This window comes from Miscanthus floridulus, chromosome 7 (genome assembly GCF_019320115.1).
Source record: "Miscanthus floridulus cultivar M001 chromosome 7, ASM1932011v1, whole genome shotgun sequence".
In the NCBI taxonomy this organism is placed as follows: Eukaryota; Viridiplantae; Streptophyta; class Magnoliopsida; order Poales; family Poaceae; genus Miscanthus; species Miscanthus floridulus.
The window spans coordinates 70,054,650-70,061,904 of NC_089586.1; the positions used below are offsets into that span (position 1 = coordinate 70,054,650).

Below are 7,255 nucleotides of genomic sequence, written 5' to 3' on the forward strand. Positions count from 1 at the left end.
TATATATATATATATCTTATCCTATGACTTACCCCTATTATGAGTAGAATATTTGTTATGGTTTACATCTCCATCAATAGTATGAGTTATCAATACATGTCCAAGCTAGACCTTCCCTATGATAAAAATATAAATAACGATACCTAGAATACTCTCGGGTGAAGTGCTATAATGGTATAATTATTGTGCGCTTGCCGATTCCTTTCATATATATATATATATATAATCTTCCTAGTCACATAAATTAATAAAGAACTACTTAGTATTATTCTAGTAGTAATGCTATATAGTACCAACAAGCATCTCTAGCATCATCACTAGGGATGACAACCTAGTAAAGTAATGTTAGGAGATATAGGTTTATAATAGGTGGCTACTAAATAAGTGACAAGTTAATAATACCAACAAGTATTTTAGCGTCATTTCTGGGGACTAGATTTAAAACTCTGTTCCTAGTAGCGATGCTAAGAAATGTCAACAAGCATTTCTGGCGCTGTTGCCGAGGACTAGATTTAAACTCTATTCCTAGTAGCGATGCTAAGAAATGTCAACAAGCATTTCTGATGCCATTGCCGGGGAAGGTAGCTAGGCAAAGGAAGTATTGATAAACTTATACTTATTGATGTGATCAAGGAAAACCATTAACCTCTGCTCAAATAGGCTTACACTTGTTTTGTCTACTTGTGTATCATATGCAGGGTAATGTATGACTGGTTTTGACCTTTCGACAAACTATGTTGAATATCCAGAAGCATTAATCAGGAGGACTAGAGCTAAACTCAGAAAGTTCCTAGCTTTAAAGTTGAAAGACAACCATATAAGGCTGAAGCTTAACACCTGAATTTGAAGTCATGGCTAACAGGACTCTCCGTGAATTCTCTGCTTCAACTACTGGCCAACATCTATACTAGATCGACAGTCAATGTCGAAAACAATGGATTCGAGCTCAAGCCAGCCCTCATCAATATGGTACAAGCAAGCTAGTTTTGTGGAAAGGCACATGAAGATGCGAGTGCACATCTCCAACACTTTCTAAAGATTTGTAGCACTTTCACAATCAAAGGAGTGACCCAAGATGCCATACTACTTCGCCTCTTCCCATTCTCACTCTTGGGGAAGGCAAAGTAATGGTTCTACACCAACAAAGATAGAAATACTATATGGGATAACTGCTCCACTGCCTTCTTAGCAAAGTTCTTTCCCATAGGCAAGACCAATGCTCTATGTGGGCGAATCTCAAGCTTTCAGCAATAACATGATGAATCTATCCCTGAGGCATGGGAACATTTTTCAGATTACATTATAGAATATCCTCATCATGGGATGGAGAATTGGCTACTCATGCAGACTTTCTACCATGGGCTAACCAACAGTACCCATGAGACTATGGATGCTGTTGCTGGAGGCGCATTCCTATCACTCACCATACTAGCTGCAATAGTTCTTGTGGAGAAGATGGCCTCCAATCCAGGCTAGAATGAAGAACATCTTTAGACCCACAAGAGAGGTGGAGGCATGCATCAACTCAAGGAGGTAGACATGTTGTCTGCTAAGATGGACCTACTGATCAAGAAGCTTGAAGATCGAGCCAATGAGAAGTAAGAAGTCATGCATATTCATGATTCTCGCGTGACACGTGAAGTATGTGGAAACACTGGGCATTCAGTGAATAGCTATCCTAAGACCCACGAGGATGTAAACTTTGTCAACAACAATAGCAACTACTTTCATCCTCAATAGAATCAAGGATGGAACTAGCAACAGAGACCGAAACTACCAAGGTAACTATCAAGGTAATAATTTTAATAATTTCAATCAACCACCATTGAGAGAATTAATTACTGGCCAATCCAAACTTATGGAGGGATTATCTAGAAAGGTTAGCTACCAATGATAAAATTCTAGAGAACATAAATAATACAATGTATAGCTTTGCTTCTGCCATTAAGAACCAGCATAGCTTTAATAAGATGGTATAATCACAAATAGCTCAGCTGGCGGCTGCTGTTCCTCCGACCGACAAAGGTAAGATTCTGGGGCAACCGAAAGATCTAGAAACTACAAATCTTGTCATTATTCACAATGTAGCATATTACTATATACAACCATCGATGAGAAGGTGGATAGACTATACCTTACCAGGAAAGAAGAGCGATCTAGGAAGACCTATCATCCCCATCGCCATTGGACCTCACATTTTCCAAGAAGTTATCTATGACTTCAGAGCAAGTGTCAACATCATGCCTAAGGTAATTTATGATCAAATTAATGGAGATACTTTGTTGTACACAAATATGCGTTTACAGCTTGCAGATCAGTCACTCTATTACCCCAAGGGAGTTCTTAAAGATGCCATTATTGGAGTAGGACAATCATATGTTCTCACAGACTTTGGGGTTCTAGAAACAGGTGGAGATGTAAGGGCACCCATTATTTTGGGCCGACCTTTCCTAAGCACCAGTAAAGCCATCATCTACACAGATAGTGCCAAGATCTGTTTCACAATCAAGGATAAAAAGGAGAAGTTTTCTTTCGAGAACCACATCCTGTAATCCCCTAGACACCCACAGATGTCATACCTATCCGAAGAGACAACAATAACCAAGAAGAAGAACAACAGGAGAAGGAGGAAGAACAAGGCCAGGCAGCCTCAAGAAGAATTAGTCAACATGATCAACACACTTCGATCAGAGTACGACCACCTCCTCGTTTCACCATTCCTTGCTAAGAAGGATGATCTAGGCGTACCAATGATTGAGTGTACCATTGCACAAAGAATATTCCACAAGACCTTCTGTGACATTGGGTTGGGTGTTAATATAATGTCCAAGGTAATATATGAATACTTATTCAGTGATGAACCTTTGTTCCCTACATATATGCAATTGCAGATGGTAGACCAATCAATCTGATTTTTGGAAGGAATAGTAAAAGATGTCATGGTAAGGATCCATGATCAGTTTCCCCTGTCGAATTTCATGGATCTAGACATGGGTGAAGAAGAAGATGATGATGGGAACGGGGATCCTGATCTTCTATTAGGTAGTGATAACTATCATTATGGCGGAGAATGACACACCGATCCAGCATCAGATCAAAAGATCAAACCTTGCAATGCATATGACCATATTTGGCACATGGTATAGAGGGGTAGGAGGCCAGCAAGGGTGTCCAAGTCAAGAAGGAGGCCCGAGGCTAATTCGGTTTGAGTCCCCGAGGTGGAGGCCCAAAGCAACTCAAGTTTGAGTCTGCCTCGGCCTTCAGGACCAGTCTGCATTAAACTGATCACCCAGGACGCATCTAGACTCCGTTTTCGATGATCCACATATGGTTGGAAAGCTAATTTGATAAGGAAGCTAATCCAAGTGGTCTCACATCAAAATCCCATTAGAATCAACAAGAATCATCGAAACAAATCAGCGTCCAGAATCTGCCAGGGTGCTGCAACACCGTCTTTTGGTCCGTTGGACCGTGTATCATGTTTCTTTCATTAGGTAGTGATAACTATCATTGTGGCAGAGAATGACACACTGATCCGGCTTCAGATCGAAAGATCGAAGCCTGCAATCTTAGCACCACAACTCCTCTAGTTATCAAACGAGACATGGATCCGATTGACCTCGCCAAGAAGGCTAATCTCTATCTATGCAATGAAGAACACAAGCAAGAACAAGAAAGAAAGCAACCAAATTGCAGATGAATGATTAATCTCATGAAGTTGGGGTCTCTCAAACCGATGAACGGCGAAACTATTCTTGACAGATTAAACTAAGCAAAACCCCCAAAACCTAATAGCGGCAACGGCATATGATTATAAAGGTCTTAGGGTCATCGCCTACCCTGGACATGCCCCCTCATGGGCCCAAACATGATACACGGTCCAACGAACCAAAAAGACGGTGTTGCAGCACCCTAGCAGATTCTAGACACTGACTTGTTTTGATGATTTCTGTTGATTTTGAAGGGCTTTTGATGTGAGACCACTTGGATGAGCTTCCTTATCAAATTAGCTTTCAAACGATATGTGGATTGTCAAAAACGGAGTCTGGATGTGTCCTGGGTGACTAGTTTAAGGTAGACTGGTCCTAGAGGCCGAGGCAGACTCAAACTTGAGTTGCTTTGGGTCTCCACCTAGGGGACTCTAACCGAATTAGCCTCGGGCCTCCTTCTTGACTTGGACACCCTTGCTGGCCTCCTACCCCTCTATACCATGTTCCAAACATGGTCATATGCATGGGTGTCATGTCCTCATCATCCTCCCTTTTTGATGAAAAGCTGTCCTCGACGTTGATTGTGCTTGAAACTGATCCTACACAACATAAAGGAGAACGGGGTTGCGAAGACAAAGGGAACTGAAATAAGTGTGAGAAGGAACATGACCATGTTTCCAAGAAATTTCAGCAAGCATGTAAACTCCATAATCCAAATACACACGATGTATATCAACACTATCCTGCAAAAGATTAGAACTAACCAAAGACAATGCAGGAATAGATGGTCTAGCAGACATAGGTAGGCACCAACAATGCTCTCCCTTCTTGGAGTGAACTTGTTTCTTTGAGGAACATGAGAAAATGTTTGTATTATTATGTCTGCCCTCTAAACGATCATAACCTTGTACAACAAAAGGAAAATTCATATTACTATGAATGTATACTCGATGTATCATATATTGTCCCTTGTTGTTATATTTGCCAATAACATGATATGTGTGTTTAGAAAACCAAGGCAAATCAGCATATTTAAAAAGGCTCTCCTCCAAACAATCTAGGTTACACAAAACATCAAATTCAATGTAACCCAAAGTATGTAAAGAAAACAACATAGTTTGAACTCATCAGTTTTAGTAGCAATATGAATAACATGTTTATTTTCAGGCACAAGTGACTGGTTCCAAAACATGTAAAACTGAAGCATCATCAACCAATTCATCTTTATCACAAGGAACTTCAAGCAAATTATCATAGGACAGAGATAAATCAAGAGAGGGTTCCACTAACAATTGCTCTATGATAGCATGGTTTGTGGAAAAATTTAGTACATTAAAACAATTCTCAGCCTTCCATGAGTGTAGCACCATGGGCATTACCTATGTTCTCAGCAGGAGTAATAGGTGCATTGTGAAGTGATGGTTCTAAATTTGCATATGAGGTTGTGAGCTCCTCATTTTCTTCCATGTCATCCTCTCGCTTATGGACATTATCCTACAGAAGGTTAGTCATAGCAAGAGGAATAACAACAGACTCTTCCTCTAAACGCATCAATTTCATATGCAAATCTCTATGATAAGAAGGAGGAACAAAACGATCACGCATAGCTATCTTAAGTTCTTCCACATTCTAGGTAAAGCATCCTAGTGCAGCTAGCCCATTCCACCAAATAATGGCAAAGTCCTTAAACTCACTAGTAGCTTGTCGAACTCTATTATGCTCAGGCACAAGGTGGGCACTAAACTTTTGTTCTACCGTCATCTCCCAATCAAGATATCCCTTAGCATCATAATGACCCGAAAAAAGATGGTATTGTGAACTTAATCTTAGCATAAGGATCATCAGGGCACATGGTGATTATTACCTTGATGGTGGTGGACACCACCCATACCTATCGTGTTGCGGCGAAGACATCGTCAGTAATCTTGCTTGTCGGAAGACGTTGTTGCCCGCCACAAAGGTTTCCAACTCAGTAACCTTGTCGGTTAGCAGTGGAAATTCATTTGTCCAATCTCTCCATGTTGTTGCCAATGTTGAGTTCAATGAGTGCGTCAGTGACGGCCTTCCTGATGGCCTCATTCATCCTTTTTTGGGCATTATCTACAATAGCTTACAATTGCTCTTGGCTGACACACTCGTTGAAATCCTTAGGACTGTTATCTCTAGTCTGTTCACCTCCTGTCATTATAAACACAAAACAGGAACAAACAGTGAAAGTTATCCCTATCAATTGACTATGTGGTTGCAGTGGTGTCACTGTTCATAGCAAGTCGAAACGTCTTACCAAGCTCCTACAAAGTTCTTACCAACGCAAGTAGTGGGTGGTATAACCGGTGGCTGGTTCGTGATACCTGTGAGGCAGTGGTACCGAGATTGCAAGGACCTTTTTCTATACTAATCGAAAGTATATATGTGGAGCTTGAGAGGCTTAAAATATGGTAGCAAGGAATAGCAATAATTTAATTCAGAAATTGCTAGATTGAAAAGTAGTCCCAAGCTAGTCTATGTCGCTGGCCTAAACTCGTCCTGGGCCTAGTTCAAGCAAGCAATGATGCAACTCAGCACAAGGACTCAAAAGATGCAAGCACTTCTGAATTTTTTTCTTTCTTGATGCATCTCTTTTTTTTGCACCTTCTGCCTTTTGTTCTTCTCTGATTTTTTTTGTGTGGCTCTTTTTTTTGCACTTTGCCTTTTGCTATTATTATTATTTTTCAATCAGAAAGTGCCTGCAAGAAGTTTACACAATTAAAACAAGGCACTAGCAACGTGCACTGACCCTCCACAAAATAATGTGACAATAGATGGCCTGAATTCCTTTTGTCGTATGTTTCCTACACCAACTAGAAACAAAAATAACCTAACATTACCAAAAGGAGAACTCAGCTTTCCTTCTCAATGAATCCCGTTCGGTACAGACCCCAAGCAAAACAACGTATTTTTCTTGCTTCTCACTTCAACAGAGATCGATCTCTAATTAAGTGGCGATCAAAAAGTATTTGTATTCTTTTCCTACTATCACGAAAGAAGCCAAATATGTTTACTCCAAAGGAAACTGCTATTGCGCAATAATTTTCTTCCCCTTTTTCTGACTTGCACAAGAAACATCAAGCTATAGCCATGGAAATGAAACTGAGATCTCGCAGTGCACTCTATACTAGATATCCTGTAGCTGTAGAATATGCCAAGCACAAAGACGCAAACTCACTCAAATTAAAAGAAGAGGAAAATCTAAAACACCGAGGTATTATTGACCACCGGCGGCCAACTTTAGGTGCTCGAATAGACTCAAACAAGACCAACTGACTTCGATTAAACACAGCAACACGATGACCTACGAGGGACAATGGTTCAATAAAGCAAACTGAAGTTAAAAATATTGCAATAGCACAACAGGGTGATGGGATATGAGAGAAAAACAACGATGAACACAAATATTTTTGTGGGGCAATTTTCTAGATTTATAGGACAAAGACAAAACAAAACTAGGGCAATGATAAACCTGATGGTAATACCTAAAGCTCTGATTACCACTTAATGGAGATCCT

At 40.3% G+C, this 7,255-nt stretch overlaps 1 non-coding gene across 1 annotated transcript; it reads right to left on the reverse strand.

Annotated features, from left to right (window-relative positions):
* Positions 1 to 1,216: 1,216 nt before the first annotated feature.
* On the reverse strand, positions 1,217 to 1,325 carry LOC136468173 (small nucleolar RNA R71). The gene has a single exon (XR_010761710.1). It is a non-coding gene; the product is annotated as a small nucleolar RNA R71 (small nucleolar RNA).
* Between the last annotated feature and the right edge of the window lie 5,930 nt (positions 1,326 to 7,255).